Below are 25,393 nucleotides of genomic sequence, written 5' to 3' on the forward strand. Positions count from 1 at the left end.
TCTCCTTCGTGGAGAAGGATGATTTGGCATGAAGAAGCCCTCGTTGGACAGGCCCTGGCAACCCACCCACAGCCAGCTAGGGAGGGACCCACCTAGGACCTAGCTCCGAAACGGACCAAAACGCGCTTCTAGGAGCTGCATTGTGCAAAGAGAAACTGGGCTCGGGGAGCAAACCTCAGCCCCAATGCGTCCTGGCTCAGGATCGCAGCGCTTGCCTAGTTCTCATCTGGCCCTATGGGAAGCATAGGGCCAAGGAGGGTCTGGGCTGCCTCTGGCTCCGTGGGCACTGCTGCTTGGCTGGTGGTCTCCGCAGCTTGAAATCAACTCCAAACGTCTTCTCCTTCGCAGAGAAGGCTGATTTGGCATGAAGAATCCCTCTTTTGACAGGCCCAGGCAACCCAGGCAGAGCAAGCTAGGGAGGGACCCACCTAGGGCCTAGCTCCGAAACGGCACAAAATACGCTTCTAGGAGCTGCATTCTGCAAAGGGAAACTGTGCTCTGGGAACAAACCTCAGCCCCAATGCTTCTTGGCTCAGGATCGCAGCGCTTGCCTGTTTCTCACCCAGCCCCATCCTCCCCATAAGGCCAAGGAGGGTCTGGGCTGCCTCTGGCTCCGTGGGCACTGCTGCTTGGCTGGTGGTCTCCCCAGCTCGACACCAACTCCAAACGTCTTCTCCTTCGTGGAGAAGGATGATTTGGCATGAAGAAGCCCTCGTTGGACAGGCCCTGGCAACCCACCCACAGCCAGCTAGGGAGGGACCCACCTAGGACCTAGCTCCGAAACGGACCAAAACGCGCTTCTAGGAGCTGCATTCTGCAAAGGGAAACTGTGCTCTGGGAACAAACCTCAGCCCCAATGCTTCTTGGCTCAGGATCGCAGCGCTTGCCTGTTTCTCACCCAGCCCCATCCTCCCCATAAGGCCAAGGAGGGTCTGGGCTGCCTCTGGCTCCGTGGGCACTGCTGCTTGGCTGGTGGTCTCCGCAGCTTGAAATCAACTCCAAACGTCTTCTCCTTCGTGGAGAAGGATGATTTGGCATGAAGAAGCCCTCGTTGGACAGGCCCTGGCAACCCACCCACAGCCAGCTAGGGAGGGACCCACCTAGGACCTAGCTCCGAAACGGACCAAAACGCGCTTCTAGGAGCTGCATTGTGCAAAGAGAAACTGGGCTCGGGGAGCAAACCTCAGCCCCAATGCGTCCTGGCTCAGGATCGCAGCGCTTGCCTAGTTCTCATCTGGCCCTATGGGAAGCATAGGGCCAAGGAGGGTCTGGGCTGCCTCTGGCTCCGTGGGCACTGCTGCTTGGCTGGTGGTCTCCGCAGCTTGAAATCAACTCCAAACGTCTTCTCCTTCGCAGAGAAGGCTGATTTGGCATGAAGAATCCCTCTTTTGACAGGCCCAGGCAACCCAGGCAGAGCAAGCTAGGGAGGGACCCACCTAGGGCCTAGCTCCGAAACGGCACAAAATACGCTTCTAGGAGCTGCATTCTGCAAAGGGAAACTGTGCTCTGGGAACAAACCTCAGCCCCAATGCTTCTTGGCTCAGGATCGCAGCGCTTGCCTGTTTCTCACCCAGCCCCATCCTCCCCATAAGGCCAAGGAGGGTCTGGGCTGCCTCTGGCTCCGTGGGCACTGCTGCTTGGCTGGTGGTCTCCCCAGCTCGACACCAACTCCAAACGTCTTCTCCTTCGTGGAGAAGGATGATTTGGCATGAAGAAGCCCTCGTTGGACAGGCCCTGGCAACCCACCCACAGCCAGCTAGGGAGGGACCCACCTAGGACCTAGCTACGAAACGGACCAAAACGCGCTTCTAGGAGCTGCATTGTGCAAAGGGAAACTGTGCTCTGGGAACAAACCTCAGCCCCAATGCTTCTTGGCTCAGGATCGCAGCGCTTGCCTGTTTCTCACCCAGCCCCATCCTCCCCATAAGGCCAAGGAGGGTCTGGGCTGCCTCTGGCTCCGTGGGCACTGCTGCTTGGCTGGTGGTCTCCGCAGCTTGAAATCAACTCCAAACGTCTTCTCCTTCGCAGAGAAGGCTGATTTGGCATGAAGAATCCCTCTTTTGACAGGCCCAGGCAACCCAGGCAGAGCAAGCTAGGGAGGGACCCACCTAGGGCCTAGCTCCGAAACGGCACAAAATACGCTTCTAGGAGCTGCATTCTGCAAAGGGAAACTGTGCTCTGGGAACAAACCTCAGCCCCAATGCTTCTTGGCTCAGGATCGCAGCGCTTGCCTGTTTCTCACCCAGCCCCATCCTCCCCATAAGGCCAAGGAGGGTCTGGGCTGCCTCTGGCTCCGTGGGCACTGCTGCTTGGCTGGTGGTCTCCCCAGCTCGACACCAACTCCAAACGTCTTCTCCTTCGTGGAGAAGGATGATTTGGCATGAAGAAGCCCTCGTTGGACAGGCCCTGGCAACCCACCCACAGCCAGCTAGGGAGGGACCCACCTAGGACCTAGCTCCGAAACGGACCAAAACGCGCTTCTAGGAGCTGCATTCTGCAAAGGGAAACTGTGCTCTGGGAACAAACCTCAGCCCCAATGCTTCTTGGCTCAGGATCGCAGCGCTTGCCTGTTTCTCACCCAGCCCCATCCTCCCCATAAGGCCAAGGAGGGTCTGGGCTGCCTCTGGCTCCGTGGGCACTGCTGCTTGGCTGGTGGTCTCCGCAGCTTGAAATCAACTCCAAACGTCTTCTCCTTCGTGGAGAAGGATGATTTGGCATGAAGAAGCCCTCGTTGGACAGGCCCTGGCAACCCACCCACAGCCAGCTAGGGAGGGACCCACCTAGGACCTAGCTCCGAAACGGACCAAAACGCGCTTCTAGGAGCTGCATTGTGCAAAGAGAAACTGGGCTCGGGGAGCAAACCTCAGCCCCAATGCGTCCTGGCTCAGGATCGCAGCGCTTGCCTAGTTCTCATCTGGCCCTATGGGAAGCATAGGGCCAAGGAGGGTCTGGGCTGCCTCTGGCTCCGTGGGCACTGCTGCTTGGCTGGTGGTCTCCGCAGCTTGAAATCAACTCCAAACGTCTTCTCCTTCGCAGAGAAGGCTGATTTGGCATGAAGAATCCCTCTTTTGACAGGCCCAGGCAACCCAGGCAGAGCAAGCTAGGGAGGGACCCACCTAGGGCCTAGCTCCGAAACGGCACAAAATACGCTTCTAGGAGCTGCATTCTGCAAAGGGAAACTGTGCTCTGGGAACAAACCTCAGCCCCAATGCTTCTTGGCTCAGGATCGCAGCGCTTGCCTGTTTCTCACCCAGCCCCATCCTCCCCATAAGGCCAAGGAGGGTCTGGGCTGCCTCTGGCTCCGTGGGCACTGCTGCTTGGCTGGTGGTCTCCCCAGCTCGACACCAACTCCAAACGTCTTCTCCTTCGTGGAGAAGGATGATTTGGCATGAAGAAGCCCTCGTTGGACAGGCCCTGGCAACCCACCCACAGCCAGCTAGGGAGGGACCCACCTAGGACCTAGCTCCGAAACGGACCAAAACGCGCTTCTAGGAGCTGCATTGTGCAAAGAGAAACTGGGCTCGGGGAGCAAACCTCAGCCCCAATGCGTCCTGGCTCAGGATCGCAGCGCTTGCCTAGTTCTCATCTGGCCCTATGGGAAGCATAGGGCCAAGGAGGGTCTGGGCTGCCTCTGGCTCCGTGGGCACTGCTGCTTGGCTGGTGGTCTCCGCAGCTTGAAATCAACTCCAAACGTCTTCTCCTTCGCAGAGAAGGCTGATTTGGCATGAAGAATCCCTCTTTTGACAGGCCCAGGCAACCCAGGCAGAGCAAGCTAGGGAGGGACCCACCTAGGGCCTAGCTCCGAAACGGCACAAAATGCGCTTCTAGGAGCTGCATTCTGCAAAGGGAAACTGTGCTCTGGGAACAAACCTCAGCCCCAATGCTTCTTGGCTCAGGATCGCAGCGCTTGCCTGTTTCTCACCCAGCCCCATCCTCCCCATAAGGCCAAGGAGGGTCTGGGCTGCCTCTGGCTCCGTGGGCACTGCTGCTTGGCTGGTGGTCTCCCCAGCTCGACACCAACTCCAAACGTCTTCTCCTTCGTGGAGAAGGATGATTTGGCATGAAGAAGCCCTCGTTGGACAGGCCCTGGCAACCCACCCACAGCCAGCTAGGGAGGGACCCACCTAGGACCTAGCTCCGAAACGGACCAAAACGCGCTTCTAGGAGCTGCATTCTGCAAAGGGAAACTGTGCTCTGGGAACAAACCTCAGCCCCAATGCTTCTTGGCTCAGGATCGCAGCGCTTGCCTGTTTCTCACCCAGCCCCATCCTCCCCATAAGGCCAAGGAGGGTCTGGGCTGCCTCTGGCTCCGTGGGCACTGCTGCTTGGCTGGTGGTCTCCCCAGCTCGACACCAACTCCAAACGTCTTCTCCTTCGTGGAGAAGGATGATTTGGCATGAAGAAGCCCTCGTTGGACAGGCCCTGGCAACCCACCCACAGCCAGCTAGGGAGGGACCCACCTAGGACCTAGCTCCGAAACGGACCAAAACGCGCTTCTAGGAGCTGCATTGTGCAAAGAGAAACTGGGCTCGGGGAGCAAACCTCAGCCCCAATGCGTCCTGGCTCAGGATCGCAGCGCTTGCCTAGTTCTCATCTGGCCCTATGGGAAGCATAGGGCCAAGGAGGGTCTGGGCTGCCTCTGGCTCCGTGGGCACTGCTGCTTGGCTGGTGGTCTCCGCAGCTTGAAATCAACTCCAAACGTCTTCTCCTTCGCAGAGAAGGCTGATTTGGCATGAAGAATCCCTCTTTTGACAGGCCCAGGCAACCCAGGCAGAGCAAGCTAGGGAGGGACCCACCTAGGGCCTAGCTCCGAAACGGCACAAAATACGCTTCTAGGAGCTGCATTCTGCAAAGGGAAACTGTGCTCTGGGAACAAACCTCAGCCCCAATGCTTCTTGGCTCAGGATCGCAGCGCTTGCCTGTTTCTCACCCAGCCCCATCCTCCCCATAAGGCCAAGGAGGGTCTGGGCTGCCTCTGGCTCCGTGGGCACTGCTGCTTGGCTGGTGGTCTCCCCAGCTCGACACCAACTCCAAACGTCTTCTCCTTCGTGGAGAAGGATGATTTGGCATGAAGAAGCCCTCGTTGGACAGGCCCTGGCAACCCACCCACAGCCAGCTAGGGAGGGACCCACCTAGGACCTAGCTCCGAAACGGACCAAAACGCGCTTCTAGGAGCTGCATTCTGCAAAGGGAAACTGTGCTCTGGGAACAAACCTCAGCCCCAATGCTTCTTGGCTCAGGATCGCAGCGCTTGCCTGTTTCTCACCCAGCCCCATCCTCCCCATAAGGCCAAGGAGGGTCTGGGCTGCCTCTGGCTCCGTGGGCACTGCTGCTTGGCTGGTGGTCTCCGCAGCTTGAAATCAACTCCAAACGTCTTCTCCTTCGTGGAGAAGGATGATTTGGCATGAAGAAGCCCTCGTTGGACAGGCCCTGGCAACCCACCCACAGCCAGCTAGGGAGGGACCCACCTAGGACCTAGCTCCGAAACGGACCAAAACGCGCTTCTAGGAGCTGCATTGTGCAAAGAGAAACTGGGCTCGGGGAGCAAACCTCAGCCCCAATGCGTCCTGGCTCAGGATCGCAGCGCTTGCCTAGTTCTCATCTGGCCCTATGGGAAGCATAGGGCCAAGGAGGGTCTGGGCTGCCTCTGGCTCCGTGGGCACTGCTGCTTGGCTGGTGGTCTCCGCAGCTTGAAATCAACTCCAAACGTCTTCTCCTTCGCAGAGAAGGCTGATTTGGCATGAAGAATCCCTCTTTTGACAGGCCCAGGCAACCCAGGCAGAGCAAGCTAGGGAGGGACCCACCTAGGGCCTAGCTCCGAAACGGCACAAAATACGCTTCTAGGAGCTGCATTCTGCAAAGGGAAACTGTGCTCTGGGAACAAACCTCAGCCCCAATGCTTCTTGGCTCAGGATCGCAGCGCTTGCCTGTTTCTCACCCAGCCCCATCCTCCCCATAAGGCCAAGGAGGGTCTGGGCTGCCTCTGGCTCCGTGGGCACTGCTGCTTGGCTGGTGGTCTCCCCAGCTCGACACCAACTCCAAACGTCTTCTCCTTCGTGGAGAAGGATGATTTGGCATGAAGAAGCCCTCGTTGGACAGGCCCTGGCAACCCACCCACAGCCAGCTAGGGAGGGACCCACCTAGGACCTAGCTACGAAACGGACCAAAACGCGCTTCTAGGAGCTGCATTGTGCAAAGGGAAACTGTGCTCTGGGAACAAACCTCAGCCCCAATGCTTCTTGGCTCAGGATCGCAGCGCTTGCCTGTTTCTCACCCAGCCCCATCCTCCCCATAAGGCCAAGGAGGGTCTGGGCTGCCTCTGGCTCCGTGGGCACTGCTGCTTGGCTGGTGGTCTCCGCAGCTTGAAATCAACTCCAAACGTCTTCTCCTTCGCAGAGAAGGCTGATTTGGCATGAAGAATCCCTCTTTTGACAGGCCCAGGCAACCCAGGCAGAGCAAGCTAGGGAGGGACCCACCTAGGGCCTAGCTCCGAAACGGCACAAAATACGCTTCTAGGAGCTGCATTCTGCAAAGGGAAACTGTGCTCTGGGAACAAACCTCAGCCCCAATGCTTCTTGGCTCAGGATCGCAGCGCTTGCCTGTTTCTCACCCAGCCCCATCCTCCCCATAAGGCCAAGGAGGGTCTGGGCTGCCTCTGGCTCCGTGGGCACTGCTGCTTGGCTGGTGGTCTCCCCAGCTCGACACCAACTCCAAACGTCTTCTCCTTCATGGAGAAGGATGATTTGGCATGAAGAAGCCCTCGTTGGACAGGCCCTGGCAACCCACCCACAGCCAGCTAGGGAGGGACCCACCTAGGACCTAGCTCCGAAACGGACCAAAACGCGCTTCTAGGAGCTGCATTGTGCAAAGGGAAACTGTGCTCTGGGAACAAACCTCAGCCCCAATGCTTCTTGGCTCAGGATCGCAGCGCTTGCCTGTTTCTCACCCAGCCCCATCCTCCCCATAAGGCCAAGGAGGGTCTGGGCTGCCTCTGGCTCCGTGGGCACTGCTGCTTGGCTGGTGGTCTCCGCAGCTTGAAATCAACTCCAAACGTCTTCTCCTTCGCAGAGAATGCTGATTTGGCATGAAGAATCCATCTTTTGACAGGCCCTGGCATCCCAGGCAGAGCAAGCTAGGGAGGGACCCACCTAGGGCCTAGCTCCGAAACGGCACAAAACGCGCTTCTAGGAGCTGCATTCTGCAAAGGGAAACTGTGCTCGGGGAACAAACCTCAGCCCCAATGCGTCTTGACTGAGGATCGCAGCGCTTGCCTGTTTCTCACCCAGCCCCATCCTCCCCATAAGGCCAAGGAGGGTCTGGGCTGCCTCTGGCTCCGTGGGCACTGCTGCTTGGCTGGTGGTCTCCCCAGCTCGACACCAACTCCAAACGTCTTCTCCTTCGTGGAGAAGGATGATTTGGCATGAAGAAGCCCTCGTTGGACAGGCCCTGGCAACCCACCCACAGCCAGCTAGGGAGGGACCCACCTAGGACCTAGCTCCGAAACGGACCAAAACGCGCTTCTAGGAGCTGCATTGTGCAAAGAGAAACTGGGCTCGGGGAGCAAACCTCAGCCCCAATGCGTCCTGGCTCAGGATCGCAGCGCTTGCCTAGTTCTCATCTGGCCCTATGGGAAGCATAGGGCCAAGGAGGGTCTGGGCTGCCTCTGGCTCCGTGGGCACTGCTGCTTGGCTGGTGGTCTCCGCAGCTTGAAATCAACTCCAAACGTCTTCTCCTTCGCAGAGAAGGCTGATTTGGCATGAAGAATCCCTCTTTTGACAGGCCCAGGCAACCCAGGCAGAGCAAGCTAGGGAGGGACCCACCTAGGACCTAGCTCCGAAACGGACCAAAACGCGCTTCTAGGAGCTGCATTCTGCAAAAGGAAACTGTGCTCTGGGAACAAACCTCAGCCCCAATGCTTCTTGGCTCAGGATCGCAGCGCTTGCCTGTTTCTCACCCAGCCCCATCCTCCCCATAAGGCCAAGGAGGGTCTGGGCTGCCTCTGGCTCCGTGGGCACTGCTGCTTGGCTGGTGGTCACCGCAGCTTGAAATCAACTCCAAACGTCTTCTCCTTCGCAGAGAAGGCTGATTTGGCATGAAGAATCCATCTTTTGACAGGCCCTGGCAACCCAGGCAGAGCAAGCTAGGGAGGGACCCACCTAGGGCCTAGCTCCGAAACGGCACAAAATACGCTTCTAGGAGCTGCATTCTGCAAAGGGAAACTGTGCTCTGGGAACAAACCTCAGCCCCAATGCTTCTTGGCTCAGGATCGCAGCGCTTGCCTGTTTCTCACCCAGCCCCATCCTCCCCATAAGGCCAAGGAGGGTCTGGGCTGCCTCTGGCTCCATGGGCACTGCTGCTTGGCTGGTGGTCTCCGCAGCTTGAAATCAACTCCAAACGTCTTCTCCTTCGCAGAGAAGGCTGATTTGGCATGAAGAATCCATCTTTTGACAGGCCCTGGCAACCCAGGCAGAGCAAGCTAGGGAGGGACCCACCTAGGGCCTAGCTCCGAAAGGGCACAAAACGCGATTCTAGGAGCTGCATTCAGCAAAGGGAGACTGTGCTGTGGGAACAAACCTCAGCCCCAATGCTTCTTGGCTGAGGATCGCAGCGCTGGCCTAGTTCTCACCTAGCCCTATGCTCCCCATAGGGCCAAGGAGAGTCTGGGCTGCCTCTGGCTCCGTGGGCACTGCTGCTTGGCTGGTGGTCTCCGCAGCTTGAAATCAACTCCAAACGTCTTCTCCTTCGCAGAGAAGGCTGATTTGGCATGAAGAATCCCTCTTTTGACAGGCCCAGGCAACCCAGGCAGAGCAAGCTAGGGAGGGACCCACCTAGGGCCTAGCTCCGAAACGGCACAAAATACGCTTCTAGGAGCTGCATTCTGCAAAGGGAAACTGTGCTCGGGGAACAAACCTCAGCCCCAATGCTTCTTGGCTCAGGATCGCAGCGCTTGCCTGTTTCTCACCCAGCCCCATCCTCCCCATAAGGCCAAGGAGGGTCTGGGCTGCCTCTGGCTCCGTGGGCACTGCTGCTTGGCTGGTGGTCTCCGCAGCTTGAAATCAACTCCAAACGTCTTCTCCTTCGTGGAGAAGGATGATTTGGCATGAAGAAGCCCTCGTTGGACAGGCCCTGGCAACCCACCCACAGCCAGCTAGGGAGGGACCCACCTAGGACCTAGCTCCGAAACGGACCAAAACGCGCTTCTAGGAGCTGCATTGTGCAAAGAGAAACTGGGCTCGGGGAGCAAACCTCAGCCCCAATGCGTCCTGGCTCAGGATCGCAGCGCTTGCCTAGTTCTCATCTGGCCCTATGGGAAGCATAGGGCCAAGGAGGGTCTGGGCTGCCTCTGGCTCCGTGGGCACTGCTGCTTGGCTGGTGGTCTCCGCAGCTTGAAATCAACTCCAAACGTCTTCTCCTTCGCAGAGAAGGCTGATTTGGCATGAAGAATCCCTCTTTTGACAGGCCCAGGCAACCCAGGCAGAGCAAGCTAGGGAGGGACCCACCTAGGGCCTAGCTCCGAAACGGCACAAAATACGCTTCTAGGAGCTGCATTCTGCAAAGGGAAACTGTGCTCTGGGAACAAACCTCAGCCCCAATGCTTCTTGGCTCAGGATCGCAGCGCTTGCCTGTTTCTCACCCAGCCCCATCCTCCCCATAAGGCCAAGGAGGGTCTGGGCTGCCTCTGGCTCCGTGGGCACTGCTGCTTGGCTGGTGGTCTCCGCAGCTTGAAATCAACTCCAAACGTCTTCTCCTTCGCAGAGAAGGCTGATTTGGCATGAAGAATCCCTCTTTTGACAGGCCCAGGCAACCCAGGCAGAGCAAGCTAGGGAGGGACCCACCTAGGGCCTAGCTCCGAAACGGCACAAAATACGCTTCTAGGAGTTGCATTCTGCAAAGGGAAACTGTGCTCTGGGAACAAACCTCAGCCCCAATGCTTCTTGGCTCAGGATCGCAGCGCTTGCCTGTTTCTCACCCAGCCCCATCCTCCCCATAAGGCCAAGGAGGGTCTGGGCTGCCTCTGGCTCCGTGGGCACTGCTGCTTGGCTGGTGGTCTCCCCAGCTCGACACCAACTCCAAACGTCTTCTCCTTCGTGGAGAAGGATGATTTGGCATGAAGAAGCCCTCGTTGGACAGGCCCTGGCAACCCACCCACAGCCAGCTAGGGAGGGACCCACCTAGGACCTAGCTCCGAAACGGACCAAAACGCGCTTCTAGGAGCTGCATTCTGCAAAGGGAAACTGTGCTCTGGGAACAAACCTCAGCCCCAATGCTTCTTGGCTCAGGATCGCAGCGCTTGCCTGTTTCTCACCCAGCCCCATCCTCCCCATAAGGCCAAGGAGGGTCTGGGCTGCCTCTGGCTCCGTGGGCACTGCTGCTTGGCTGGTGGTCTCCGCAGCTTGAAATCAACTCCAAACGTCTTCTCCTTCGCAGAGAAGGCTGATTTGGCATGAAGAATCCCTCTTTTGACAGGCCCAGGCAACCCAGGCAGAGCAAGCTAGGGAGGGACCCACCTAGGGCCTAGCTCCGAAACGGCACAAAATACGCTTCTAGGAGCTGCATTCTGCAAAGGGAAACTGTGCTCGGGGAACAAACCTCAGCCCCAATGCGTCCTGGCTCAGGATCGCAGCGCTTGCCTGTTTCTCACCCAGCCCCATCCTCCCCATAAGGCCAAGGAGGGTCTGGGCTGCCTCTGGCTCCGTGGGCACTGCTGCTTGGCTGGTGGTCTCCGCAGCTTGAAATCAACTCCAAACGTCTTCTCCTTCGCAGAGAAGGCTGATTTGGCATGAAGAATCCCTCTTTTGACAGGCCCAGGCAACCCAGGCAGAGCAAGCTAGGGAGGGACCCACCTAGGGCCTAGCTCCGAAACGGCACAAAATACGCTTCTAGGAGCTGCATTCTGCAAAGGGAAACTGTGCTCTGGGAACAAACCTCAGCCCCAATGCTTCTTGGCTCAGGATCGCAGCGCTTGCCTGTTTCTCACCCAGCCCCATCCTCCCCATAAGGCCAAGGAGGGTCTGGGCTGCCTCTGGCTCCGTGGGCACTGCTGCTTGGCTGGTGGTCTCCGCAGCTTGAAATCAACTCCAAACGTCTTCTCCTTCGCAGAGAAGGCTGATTTGGCATGAAGAATCCCTCTTTTGACAGGCCCAGGCAACCCAGGCAGAGCAAGCTAGGGAGGGACCCACCTAGGGCCTAGCTCCGAAACGGCACAAAATACGCTTCTAGGAGTTGCATTCTGCAAAGGGAAACTGTGCTCTGGGAACAAACCTCAGCCCCAATGCTTCTTGGCTCAGGATCGCAGCGCTTGCCTGTTTCTCACCCAGCCCCATCCTCCCCATAAGGCCAAGGAGGGTCTGGGCTGCCTCTGGCTCCGTGGGCACTGCTGCTTGGCTGGTGGTCTCCCCAGCTCGACACCAACTCCAAACGTCTTCTCCTTCGTGGAGAAGGATGATTTGGCATGAAGAAGCCCTCGTTGGACAGGCCCTGGCAACCCACCCACAGCCAGCTAGGGAGGGACCCACCTAGGACCTAGCTCCGAAACGGACCAAAACGCGCTTCTAGGAGCTGCATTCTGCAAAGGGAAACTGTGCTCTGGGAACAAACCTCAGCCCCAATGCTTCTTGGCTCAGGATCGCAGCGCTTGCCTGTTTCTCACCCAGCCCCATCCTCCCCATAAGGCCAAGGAGGGTCTGGGCTGCCTCTGGCTCCGTGGGCACTGCTGCTTGGCTGGTGGTCTCCGCAGCTTGAAATCAACTCCAAACGTCTTCTCCTTCGCAGAGAAGGCTGATTTGGCATGAAGAATCCATCTTTTGACAGGCCCAGGCAACCCAGGCAGAGCAAGCTAGGGAGGGACCCACCTAGGGCCTAGCTCCGAAACGGCACAAAATACGCTTCTAGGAGCTGCATTCTGCAAAGGGAAACTGTGCTCGGGGAACAAACCTCAGCCCCAATGCGTCCTGGCTCAGGATCGCAGCGCTTGCCTGTTTCTCACCCAGCCCCATCCTCCCCATAAGGCCAAGGAGGGTCTGGGCTGCCTCTGGCTCCGTGGGCACTGCTGCTTGGCTGGTGGTCTCCCCAGCTCGACACCAACTCCAAACGTCTTCTCCTTCGTGGAGAAGGATGATTTGGCATGAAGAAGCCCTCGTTGGACAGGCCCTGGCAACCCACCCACAGCCAGCTAGGGAGGGACCCACCTAGGACCTAGCTCCGAAACGGACCAAAACGCGCTTCTAGGAGCTGCATTGTGCAAAGAGAAACTGGGCTCGGGGAGCAAACCTCAGCCCCAATGCGTCCTGGCTCAGGATCGCAGCGCTTGCCTAGTTCTCATCTGGCCCTATGGGAAGCATAGGGCCAAGGAGGGTCTGGGCTGCCTCTGGCTCCGTGGGCACTGCTGCTTGGCTGGTGGTCTCCGCAGCTTGAAATCAACTCCAAACGTCTTCTCCTTCGCAGAGAAGGCTGATTTGGCATGAAGAATCCCTCTTTTGACAGGCCCTGGCAACCCAGGCAGAGCAAGCTAGGGAGGGACCCACCTAGGGCCTAGCTCCGAAACGGCACAAAATACGCTTCTAGGAGCTGCATTCTGCAAAGGGAAACTGTGCTCTGGGAACAAACCTCAGCCCCAATGCTTCTTGGCTCAGGATCGCAGCGCTTGCCTGTTTCTCACCCAGCCCCATCCTCCCCATAAGGCCAAGGAGGGTCTGGGCTGCCTCTGGCTCCGTGGGCACTGCTGCTTGGCTGGTGGTCTCCGCAGCTTGAAATCAACTCCAAACGTCTTCTCCTTCACAGAGAAGGCTGATTTGGCATGAAGAATCCATCTTTTGACAGGCCCTGGCAACCCAGGCAGAGCAAGCTAGGGAGAGACCCACCTAGGGCCTAGCTCTGAAACGGCACAAAACGCGATTCTAGGAGCTGCATTCTGCAAAGGGAAACTGTGCTCTGGGAACAAACCTCAGCCCCAATGCTTCTTGGCTCAGGATCGCAGCGCTTGCCTGTTTCTCACCCAGCCCCATCCTCCCCATAAGGCCAAGGAGGGTCTGGGCTGCCTCTGGCTCCGTGGGCACTGCTGCTTGGCTGGTGGTCTCCCCAGCTCGACACCAACTCCAAACGTCTTCTCCTTCGTGGAGAAGGATGATTTGGCATGAAGAAGCCCTCGTTGGACAGGCCCTGGCAACCCACCCACAGCCAGCTAGGGAGGGACCCACCTAGGACCTAGCTCCGAAACGGACCAAAACGCGCTTCTAGGAGCTGCATTGTGCAAAGAGAAACTGGGCTCGGGGAGCAAACCTCAGCCCCAATGCGTCCTGGCTCAGGATCGCAGCGCTTGCCTAGTTCTCATCTGGCCCTATGGGAAGCATAGGGCCAAGGAGGGTCTGGGCTGGCTCTGGCTCCGTGGGCACTGCTGCTTGGCTGGTGGTCTCCGCAGCTTGAAATCAACTCCAAACGTCTTCTCCTTCGCAGAGACGGCTGATTTGGCATGAAGAATCCCTCTTTTGACAGGCCCAGGCAACCCAGGCAGAGCAAGCTAGGGAGGGACCCACCTAGGGCCTAGCTCCGAAACGGCACAAAATACGCTTCTAGGAGCTGCATTCTGCAAAGGGAAACTGTGCTCTGGGAACAAACCTCAGCCCCAATGCGTCTTGACTGAGGATCGCAGCGCTTGCCTGTTTCTCACCCAGCCCCATCCTCCCCATAAGGCCAAGGAGGGTCTGGGCTGCCTCTGGCTCCGTGGGCACTGCTGCTTGGCTGGTGGTCTCCCCAGCTTGACACCAACTCCAAACGTCTTCTCCTTCGTGGAGTAGGATGATTTGGCATGAAGAAGCCCTCGTTGGACAGGCCCTGGCAACCCACCCACAGCCAGCTAGGGAGGGACCCACCTAGGACCTAGCTCCGAAACGGACCAAAACGCGCTTCTAGGAGCTGCATTGTGCAAAGAGAAACTGGGCTCGGGGAGCAAACCTCAGCCCCAATGCGTCCTGGCTCAGGATCGCAGCGCTTGCCTAGTTCTCATCTGGCCCTATGGGAAGCATAGGGCCAAGGAGGGTCTGGGCTGCCTCTGGCTCCGTGGGCACTGCTGCTTGGCTGGTGGTCTCCGCAGCTTGAAATCAACTCCAAACGTCTTCTCCTTCGCAGAGAAGGCTGATTTGGCATGAAGAATCCCTCTTTTGACAGGCCCAGGCAACCCAGGCAGAGCAAGCTAGGGAGGGACCCACCTAGGGCCTAGCTCCGAAACGGCACAAAATGCGCTTCTAGGAGTTGCATTCTGCAAAGGGAAACTGTGCTCTGGGAACAAACCTCAGCCCCAAAGCTTCTTGGCTCAGGATCGCAGCGCTTGCCTGTTTCTCACCCAGCCCCATCCTCCCCATAAGGCCAAGGAGGGTCTGGGCTGCCTCTGGCTCCGTGGGCACTGCTGCTTGGCTGGTGGTCTCCCCAGCTCGACACCAACTCCAAACGTCTTCTCCTTCGTGGAGAAGGATGATTTGGCATGAAGAAGCCCTCGTTGGACAGGCCCTGGCAACCCACCCACAGCCAGCTAGGGAGGGACCCACCTAGGACCTAGCTCCGAAACGGACCAAAACGCGCTTCTAGGAGCTGCATTGTGCAAAGAGAAACTGGGCTCGGGGAGCAAACCTCAGCCCCAATGCGTCCTGGCTCAGGATCGCAGCGCTTGCCTAGTTCTCATCTGGCCCTATGGGAAGCATAGGGCCAAGGAGGGTCTGGGCTGCCTCTGGCTCCGTGGGCACTGCTGCTTGGCTGGTGGTCTCCGCAGCTTGAAATCAACTCCAAACGTCTTCTCCTTCGCAGAGAAGGCTGATTTGGCATGAAGAATCCCTCTTTTGACAGGCCCAGGCAACCCAGGCAGAGCAAGCTAGGGAGGGACCCACCTAGCGCCTAGCTCCGAAACGGACTAAAACGCGCATCTAGGAGCTGCATTCTGCAAAGGGAAACTGTGCTCTGGGAACAAACCTCAGCCCCAATTCTTCTTGGCTCAGGATCGCAGCGCTTGCCTGTTTCTCACCCAGCCCCATCCTACCCATAAGGCCAAGGAGGGTCTGGGCTGCCTCTGGCTCCGTGGGCACTGCTGCTTGGCTGGTGGTCTCCGCAGCTTGAAATCAACTCCAAACGTCTTCTCCTTCGCAGAGAAGGCTGATTTGGCATGAAGAATCCATCTTTCGACAGGCCCTGGCAACCCAGGCAGAGCAAGCTAGGGAGGGACCCACCTAGGGCCTAGCTCCGAAACGGCACAAAACGCGCTTCTAGGAGCTGCATTCAGCAAAGGGAGACTGTGCTGTGGGAACAAACCTCAGCCCCAATGCGCCTTGGCTGAGGATCGCAGCGCTGGCCTAGTTCTCACCTAGCCCTATGCTCCCCATAGGGCCAAGGAGAGTCTGGGCTGCCTCTGGCTCCGTGGGCACTGCTGCTTGGCTGGTGGTCTCCGCAGCTTGAAACCTACTCCAAACGTCTCCTCCTTCGCAGAGAATGCTGATTTGGCATGAAGAATCCATCTTTTGACAGGCCCTGGCAACCCAGGCAGAGCAAGCTAGGGAGGGACCCACCTAGGGCCTAGCTCCGAAACGGACCAAAACGCGCTTCTAGGAGCTGCATTCTGCAAAGGGAAACTGTGCTCGGGGAACAAACCTCAGCCCCAATGCGTCTTGACTGAGGATCGCAGCGCTTGCCTGTTTCTCACCCAGCCCCATCCTCCCCATAAGGCCAAGGAGGGTCTGGGCTGCCTCTGGCTCCGTGGGCACTGCTGCTTGGCTGGTGGTCTCCCCAGCTCGACACCAACTCCAAACGTCTTCTCCTTCGTGGAGAAGGATGATTTGGCATGAAGAAGCCCTCGTTGGACAGGCCCTGGCAACCCACCCACAGCCAGCTAGGGAGGGACCCACCTAGGACCTAGCTCCGAAACGGACCAAAACGCGCTTCTAGGAGCTGCATTGTGCAAAGAGAAACTGGGCTCGGGGAGCAAACCTCAGCCCCAATGCGTCCTGGCTCAGGATCGCAGCACTTGCCTAGTTCTCATCTGGCCCTATGGGAAGCATAGGGCCAAGGAGGGTCTGGGCTGCCTCTGGCTCCGTGGGCACTGCTGCTTGGCTGGTGGTCTCCGCAGCTTGAAATCAACTCCAAACGTCTTCTCCTTCGCAGAGAAGGCTGATTTGGCATGAAGAATCCCTCTTTTGACAGGCCCAGGCAACCCAGGCAGAGCAAGCTAGGGAGGGACCCACCTAGGGCCTAGCTCCGAAACGGCACAAAATACGCTTCTAGGAGCTGCATTCTGCAAAGGGAAACTGTGCTCTGGGAACAAACCTCAGCCCCAATGCTTCTTGGCTCAGGATCGCAGCGCTTGCCTGTTTCTCACCCAGCCCCATCCTCCCCATAAGGCCAAGGAGGGTCTGGGCTGCCTCTGGCTCCGTGGGCACTGCTGCTTGGCTGGTGGTCTCCCCAGCTCGACACCAACTCCAAACGTCTTCTCCTTCGTGGAGAAGGATGATTTGGCATGAAGAAGCCCTCGTTGGACAGGCCCTGGCAACCCACCCACAGCCAGCTAGGGAGGGACCCACCTAGGACCTAGCTCCGAAACGGACCAAAACGCGCTTCTAGGAGCTGCATTCTGCAAAGGGAAACTGTGCTCTGGGAACAAACCTCAGCCCCAATGCTTCTTGGCTCAGGATCGCAGCGCTTGCCTGTTTCTCACCCAGCCCCATCCTCCCCATAAGGCCAAGGAGGGTCTGGGCTGCCTCTGGCTCCGTGGGCACTGCTGCTTGGCTGGTGGTCTGCGCAGCTTGAAACCAACTCCAAACGTCTTCTCCTTCGCAGAGAAGGCTGATTTGGCATGAAGAATCCCTCTTTTGACAGGCCCAGGCAACCCAGGCAGAGCAAGCTAGGGAGGGACCCACCTAGGGCCTAGCTCCGAAACGGCACAAAATACGCTTCTAGGAGCTGCATTCTGCAAAGGGAAACTGTGCTCGGGGAACAAACCTCAGCCCCAATGCTTCTTGGCTCAGGATCGCAGCGCTTGCCTGTTTCTCACCCAGCCCCATCCTCCCCATAAGGCCAAGGAGGGTCTGGGCTGCCTCTGGCTCCGTGGGCACTGCTGCTTGGCTGGTGGTCTCCCCAGCTCGACACCAACTCCAAACGTCTTCTCCTTCGTGGAGAAGGATGATTTGGCATGAAGAAGCCCTCGTTGGACAGGCCCTGGCAACCCACCCACAGCCAGCTAGGGAGGGACCCACCTAGGACCTAGCTCCGAAACGGACCAAAACGCGCTTCTAGGAGCTGCATTGTGCAAAGAGAAACTGGGCTCGGGGAGCAAACCTCAGCCCCAATGCGTCCTGGCTCAGGATCGCAGCGCTTGCCTAGTTCTCATCTGGCCCTATGGGAAGCATAGGGCCAAGGAGGGTCTGGGCTGCCTCTGGCTCCGTGGGCACTGCTGCTTGGCTGGTGGTCTCCGCAGCTTGAAATCAACTCCAAACGTCTTCTCCTTCGCAGAGAAGGCTGATTTGGCATGAAGAATCCCTCTTTTGACAGGCCCTGGCAACCCAGGCAGAGCAAGCTAGGGAGGGACCCACCTAGCGCCTAGCTCCGAAACGGCACAAAATACGCTTCTAGGAGCTGCATTCTGCAAAGGGAAACTGTGCTCTGGGAACAAACCTCAGCCCCAATGCTTCTTGGCTCAGGATCGCAGCGCTTGCCTGTTTCTCACCCAGCCCCATCCTCCCCATAAGGCCAAGGAGGGTCTGGGCTGCCTCTGGCTCCGTGGGCACTGCTGCTTGGCTGGTGGTCTCCGCAGCTTGAAATCAACTCCAAACGTCTTCTCCTTCGCAGAGAAGGCTGATTTGGAATGAAGAATCCATCTTTTGACAGGCCCTGGCAACCCAGGCAGAGCAAGCTAGGGAGGGACCCACCTAGGGCCTAGCTCCGAAACGGCACAAAACGCGATTCTAGGAGCTGCATTGTGCAAAGGGAGACTGTGCTGTGGGAACAAACCTCAGCCCCAATGCGCCTTGGCTGAGGATCGCAGCGCTGGCCTAGTTCTCACCTAGCCCTATGCTCCCCATAGGGCCAAGGAGAGTCTGGGCTGCCTCTGGCTCCGTGGGCACTGCTGCTTGGCTGGTGGTCTCCGCAGCTTGAAATCAACTCCAAACGTCTTCTCCTTCGCAGAGAAGGCTGATTTGGCATGAAGAATCCCTCTTTTGACAGGCCCAGGCAACCCAGGCAGAGCAAGCTAGGGAGGGACCCACCTAGGGCCTAGCTCCGAAACGGCACAAAACGCGCATCTAGGAGCTGCATTCTGCAAAGGGAAACTGTGCTCTGGGAACAAACCTCAGCCCCAATGCTTCTTGGCTCAGGATCGCAGCGCTTGCCTGTTTCTCACCCAGCCCCATCCTCCCCATAAGGCCAAGGAGGGTCTGGGCTGCCTCTGACTCCGTGGGCACTGCTGCTTGGCTGGTGGTCTCCCCAGCTCGACACCAACTCCAAACGTCTTCTCCTTCGTGGAGAAGGATGATTTGGCATGAAGAAGCCCTCGTTGGACAGGCCCTGGCAACCCACCCACAGCCAGCTAGGGAGGGACCCACCTAGGACCTAGCTCCGAAACGGACCAAAACGCGCTTCTAGGAGCTGCATTGTGCAAAGAGAAACTGGGCTCGGGGAGCAAACCTCAGCCCCAATGCGTCCTGGCTCAAGATCGCAGCGCTTGCCTAGTTCTCATCTGGCCCTATGGGAAGCATAGGGCCAAGGAGGGTCTGGGCTGCCTCTGGCTCCGTGGGCACTGCTGCTTGGCTGGTGGTCTCCCCAGCTCGACACCAACTCCAAACGTCTTCTCCTTCGTGGAGAAGGATGATTTGGCATGAAGAAGCCCTCGTTGGACAGGCCCTGGCAACCCACCCACAGCCAGCTAGGGAGGGACCCACCTAGGACCTAGCTCCGAAACGGACCAAAACGCGCTTCTAGGAGCTGCATTCTGCAAAGGGAAACTGTGCTCTGGGAACAAACCTCAGCCCCAATGCTTCTTGGCTCAGGATCGCAGCGCTTGCCTGTTTCTCACCCAGCCCCATCCTCCCCATAAGGCCAAGGAGGGTCTGGGCTGCCTCTGGCTCCGTGGGCACTGCTGCTTGGCTGGTGGTCTCCGCAGCTTGAAATCAACTCCAAACGTCTTCTCCTTCGCAGAGAAGGCTGATTTGGCATGAAGAATCCCTCTTTTGACAGGCCCAGGCAACCCAGGCAGAGCAAGCTAGGGAGGGACCCACCTAGGGCCTAGCTCCGAAACGGCACAAAATACGCTTCTAGGAGCTGCATTCTGCAAAGGGAAACTGTGCTCGGGGAACAAACCTCAGCCCCAATGCTTCTTGGCTCAGGATCGCAGCGCTTGCCTGTTTCTCACCCAGCCCCATCCTCCCCATAAGGCCAAGGAGGGTCTGGGCTGCCTCTGGCTCCGTGGGCACTGCTGCTTGGCTGGTGGTCTCCCCAGCTCGACACCAACTCCAAACGTCTTCTCCTTCATGGAGAAGGATGATTTGGCATGAAGAAGCCCTCGTTGGACAGGCCCTGGCAACCCACCCACAGCCAGCTAGGGAGGGACCCACCTAGGACCTAGCTCCGAAACGGACCAAAACGCGCTTCTAGGAGCTGCATTGTGCAAAGAGAAACTGGGCTCGGGGAGCAAACCTCAGCCCCAATGCGTCCTGGCTCAGGATCGCAGCGCTTGCCTAGTTCTCATCTGGCCCTATGGGAAGCATAGGGCCAAGGAGGGTCTGGGCTGCCTCTGGCTCCGTGGGCACTGCTGCTTGGCTGGTGGTCTCCGCAGCTTGAAATCAACTCCAAACGTCTTCTCCTTCGTGGAGAAGGATGATTTGGGATGAAGAATCCCTCTTTTGACAGGCCCTGGCAACCCAGGCAGAGCAAGCTAGGGAGGGACCCACCTAGCGCCTAGCTCCGAAACGGCACAAAATACGCTTCTAGGAGCTGCATTCTGCAAAGGGAAACTGTGCTCTGGGAACAAACCTCAGCCCCAATGCTTCTTGGCTCAGGATCGCAGCGCTTGCCTGTTTCTCACCCAGCCCCATCCTCCCCATAAGGCCAAGGAGGGTCTGGGCTGCCTCTGGCTCCGTGGGCACTGCTGCTTGGCTGGTGGTCTCCGCAGCTTGAAATCAACTCCAAACGTCTTCTCCTTCACAGAGAAGGCTGATTTGGCATGAAGAATCCATCTTTTGACAGGCCCTGGCAACCCAGGCAGAGCAAGCTAGGGAGAGACCCACCTAGGGCCTAGCTCTGAAACGGCACAAAACGCGATTCTAGGAGCTGCATTCTGCAAAGGGAAACTGTGCTCTGGGAACAAACCTCAGCCCCAATGCTTCTTGGCTCAGGATCGCAGCGCTTGCCTGTTTCTCACCCAGCCCCATCCTCCCCATAAGGCCAAGGAGGGTCTGGGCTGCCTCTGGCTCCGTGGGCACTGCTGCTTGGCTGGTGGTCTCCCCAGCTCGACACCAACTCCAAACGTCTTCTCCTTCGTGGAGAAGGATGATTTGGCATGAAGAAGCCCTCGTTGGACAGGCCCTGGCAACCCACCCACAGCCAGCTAGGGAGGGACCCACCTAGGACCTAGCTCCGAAACGGACCAAAACGCGCTTCTAGGAGCTGCATTGTGCAAAGAGAAACTGGGCTCGGGGAGCAAACCTCAGCCCCAATGCGTCCTGGCTCAGGATCGCAGCGCTTGCCTAGTTCTCATCTGGCCCTATGGGAAGCATAGGGCCAAGGAGGGTCTGGGCTGGCTCTGGCTCCGTGGGCACTGCTGCTTGGCTGGTGGTCTCCGCAGCTTGAAATCAACTCCAAACGTCTTCTCCTTCGCAGAGACGGCTGATTTGGCATGAAGAATCCCTCTTTTGACAGGCCCAGGCAACCCAGGCAGAGCAAGCTAGGGAGGGACCCACCTAGGGCCTAGCTCCGAAACGGCACAAAATACGCTTCTAGGAGCTGCATTCTGCAAAGGGAAACTGTGCTCTGGGAACAAACCTCAGCCCCAATGCGTCTTGACTGAGGATCGCAGCGCTTGCCTGTTTCTCACCCAGCCCCATCCTCCCCATAAGGCCAAGGAGGGTCTGGGCTGCCTCTGGCTCCGTGGGCACTGCTGCTTGGCTGGTGGTCTCCCCAGCTTGACACCAACTCCAAACGTCTTCTCCTTCGTGGAGTAGGATGATTTGGCATGAAGAAGCCCTCGTTGGACAGGCCCTGGCAACCCACCCACAGCCAGCTAGGGAGGGACCCACCTAGGACCTAGCTCCGAAACGGACCAAAACGCGCTTCTAGGAGCTGCATTGTGCAAAGAGAAACTGGGCTCGGGGAGCAAACCTCAGCCCCAATGCGTCCTGGCTCAGGATCGCAGCGCTTGCCTAGTTCTCATCTGGCCCTATGGGAAGCATAGGGCCAAGGAGGGTCTGGGCTGCCTCTGGCTCCGTGGGCACTGCTGCTTGGCTGGTGGTCTCCGCAGCTTGAAATCAACTCCAAACGTCTTCTCCTTCGCAGAGAAGGCTGATTTGGCATGAAGAATCCCTCTTTTGACAGGCCCAGGCAACCCAGGCAGAGCAAGCTAGGGAGGGACCCACCTAGGGCCTAGCTCCGAAACGGCACAAAATGCGCTTCTAGGAGTTGCATTCTGCAAAGGGAAACTGTGCTCTGGGAACAAACCTCAGCCCCAAAGCTTCTTGGCTCAGGATCGCAGCGCTTGCCTGTTTCTCACCCAGCCCCATCCTCCCCATAAGGCCAAGGAGGGTCTGGGCTGCCTCTGGCTCCGTGGGCACTGCTGCTTGGCTGGTGGTCTCCCCAGCTCGACACCAACTCCAAACGTCTTCTCCTTCGTGGAGAAGGATGATTTGGCATGAAGAAGCCCTCGTTGGACAGGCCCTGGCAACCCACCCACAGCCAGCTAGGGAGGGACCCACCTAGGACCTAGCTCCGAAACGGACCAAAACGCGCTTCTAGGAGCTGCATTGTGCAAAGAGAAACTGGGCTCGGGGAGCAAACCTCAGCCCCAATGCGTCCTGGCTCAGGATCGCAGCGCTTGCCTAGTTCTCATCTGGCCCTATGGGAAGCATAGGGCCAAGGAGGGTCTGGGCTGCCTCTGGCTCCGTGGGCACTGCTGCTTGGCTGGTGGTCTCCGCAGCTTGAAATCAACTCCAAACGTCTTCTCCTTCGCAGAGAAGGCTGATTTGGCATGAAGAATCCCTCTTTTGACAGGCCCAGGCAACCCAGGCAGAGCAAGCTAGGGAGGGACCCACCTAGCGCCTAGCTCCGAAACGGACTAAAACGCGCATCTAGGAGCTGCATTCTGCAAAGGGAAACTGTGCTCTGGGAACAAACCTCAGCCCCAATTCTTCTTGGCTCAGGATCGCAGCGCTTGCCTGTTTCTCACCCAGCCCCATCCTACCCATAAGGCCAAGGAGGGTCTGGGCTGCCTCTGGCTCCGTGGGCACTGCTGCTTGGCTGGTGGTCTCCGCAGCTTGAAATCAACTCCAAACGTCTTCTCCTTCGCAGAGAAGGCTGATTTGGCATGAAGAATCCATCTTTCGACAGGCCCTGGCAACCCAGGCAGAGCAAGCTAGGGAGGGACCCACCTAGGGCCTAGCTCCGAAACGGCACAAAACGCGCTTCTAGGAGCTGCATTCAGCAAAGGGAGACTGTGCTGTGGGAACAAACCTCAGCCCCAATGCGCCTTGGCTGAGGATCGCAGCGCTGGCCTAGTTCTCACCTAGCCCTATGCTCCCCATAGGGCCAAGGAGAGTCTGGGCTGCCTCTGGCTCCGTGGGCACTGCTGCTTGGCTGGTGGTCTCCGCAGCTTGAAACCTACTCCAAACGTCTCCTCCTTCGCAGAGAATGCTGATTTGGCATGAAGAATCCATCTTTTGACAGGCCCTGGCAACCCAGGCAGAGCAAGCTAGGGAGGGACCCACCTAGGGCCTAGCTCCGAAACGGACCAAAACGCGCTTCTAGGAGCTGCATTCTGCAAAGGGAAACTGTGCTCGGGGAACAAACCTCAGCCCCAATGCGTCTTGACTGAGGATCGCAGCGCTTGCCTGTTTCTCACCCAGCCCCATCCTCCCCATAAGGCCAAGGAGGGTCTGGGCTGCCTCTGGCTCCGTGGGCACTGCTGCTTGGCTGGTGGTCTCCCCAGCTCGACACCAACTCCAAACGTCTTCTCCTTCGTGGAGAAGGATGATTTGGCATGAAGAAGCCCTCGTTGGACAGGCCCTGGCAACCCACCCACAGCCAGCTAGGGAGGGACCCACCTAGGACCTAGCTCCGAAACGGACCAAAACGCGCTTCTAGGAGCTGCATTGTGCAAAGAGAAACTGGGCTCGGGGAGCAAACCTCAGCCCCAATGCGTCCTGGCTCAGGATCGCAGCACTTGCCTAGTTCTCATCTGGCCCTATGGGAAGCATAGGGCCAAGGAGGGTCTGGGCTGCCTCTGGCTCCGTGGGCACTGCTGCTTGGCTGGTGGTCTCCGCAGCTTGAAATCAACTCCAAACGTCTTCTCCTTCGCAGAGAAGGCTGATTTGGCATGAAGAATCCCTCTTTTGACAGGCCCAGGCAACCCAGGCAGAGCAAGCTAGGGAGGGACCCACCTAGGGCCTAGCTCCGAAACGGCACAAAATACGCTTCTAGGAGCTGCATTCTGCAAAGGGAAACTGTGCTCTGGGAACAAACCTCAGCCCCAATGCTTCTTGGCTCAGGATCGCAGCGCTTGCCTGTTTCTCACCCAGCCCCATCCTCCCCATAAGGCCAAGGAGGGTCTGGGCTGCCTCTGGCTCCGTGGGCACTGCTGCTTGGCTGGTGGTCTCCCCAGCTCGACACCAACTCCAAACGTCTTCTCCTTCGTGGAGAAGGATGATTTGGCATGAAGAAGCCCTCGTTGGACAGGCCCTGGCAACCCACCCACAGCCAGCTAGGGAGGGACCCACCTAGGACCTAGCTCCGAAACGGACCAAAACGCGCTTCTAGGAGCTGCATTCTGCAAAGGGAAACTGTGCTCTGGGAACAAACCTCAGCCCCAATGCTTCTTGGCTCAGGATCGCAGCGCTTGCCTGTTTCTCACCCAGCCCCATCCTCCCCATAAGGCCAAGGAGGGTCTGGGCTGCCTCTGGCTCCGTGGGCACTGCTGCTTGGCTGGTGGTCTGCGCAGCTTGAAACCAACTCCAAACGTCTTCTCCTTCGCAGAGAAGGCTGATTTGGCATGAAGAATCCCTCTTTTGACAGGCCCAGGCAACCCAGGCAGAGCAAGCTAGGGAGGGACCCACCTAGGGCCTAGCTCCGAAACGGCACAAAATACGCTTCTAGGAGCTGCATTCTGCAAAGGGAAACTGTGCTCGGGGAACAAACCTCAGCCCCAATGCTTCTTGGCTCAGGATCGCAGCGCTTGCCTGTTTCTCACCCAGCCCCATCCTCCCCATAAGGCCAAGGAGGGTCTGGGCTGCCTCTGGCTCCGTGGGCACTGCTGCTTGGCTGGTGGTCTCCCCAGCTCGACACCAACTCCAAACGTCTTCTCCTTCGTGGAGAAGGATGATTTGGCATGAAGAAGCCCTCGTTGGACAGGCCCTGGCAACCCACCCACAGCCAGCTAGGGAGGGACCCACCTAGGACCTAGCTCCGAAACGGACCAAAACGCGCTTCTAGGAGCTGCATTGTGCAAAGAGAAACTGGGCTCGGGGAGCAAACCTCAGCCCCAATGCGTCCTGGCTCAGGATCGCAGCGCTTGCCTAGTTCTCATCTGGCCCTATGGGAAGCATAGGGCCAAGGAGGGTCTGGGCTGCCTCTGGCTCCGTGGGCACTGCTGCTTGGCTGGTGGTCTCCGCAGCTTGAAATCAACTCCAAACGTCTTCTCCTTCGCAGAGAAGGCTGATTTGGCATGAAGAATCCCTCTTTTGACAGGCCCTGGCAACCCAGGCAGAGCAAGCTAGGGAGGGACCCACCTAGCGCCTAGCTCCGAAACGGCACAAAATACGCTTCTAGGAGCTGCATTCTGCAAAGGGAAACTGTGCTCTGGGAACAAACCTCAGCCCCAATGCTTCTTGGCTCAGGATCGCAGCGCTTGCCTGTTTCTCACCCAGCCCCATCCTCCCCATAAGGCCAAGGAGGGTCTGGGCTGCCTCTGGCTCCGTGGGCACTGCTGCTTGGCTGGTGGTCTCCGCAGCTTGAAATCAACTCCAAACGTCTTCTCCTTCGCAGAGAAGGCTGATTTGGAATGAAGAATCCATCTTTTGACAGGCCCTGGCAACCCAGGCAGAGCAAGCTAGGGAGGGACCCACCTAGGGCCTAGCTCCGAAACGGCACAAAACGCGATTCTAGGAGCTGCATTGTGCAAAGGGAGACTGTGCTGTGGGAACAAACCTCAGCCCCAATGCGCCTT

This window comes from Sus scrofa, chromosome 8 (genome assembly GCF_054392235.1).
Source record: "Sus scrofa isolate SSC_HxYL_T2T_F1_AM1 chromosome 8, Sscrofa_HxYL_maternal_Yorkshire_Landrace_v2.0, whole genome shotgun sequence".
Classification (NCBI taxonomy): Eukaryota; Metazoa; Chordata; class Mammalia; order Artiodactyla; family Suidae; genus Sus; species Sus scrofa.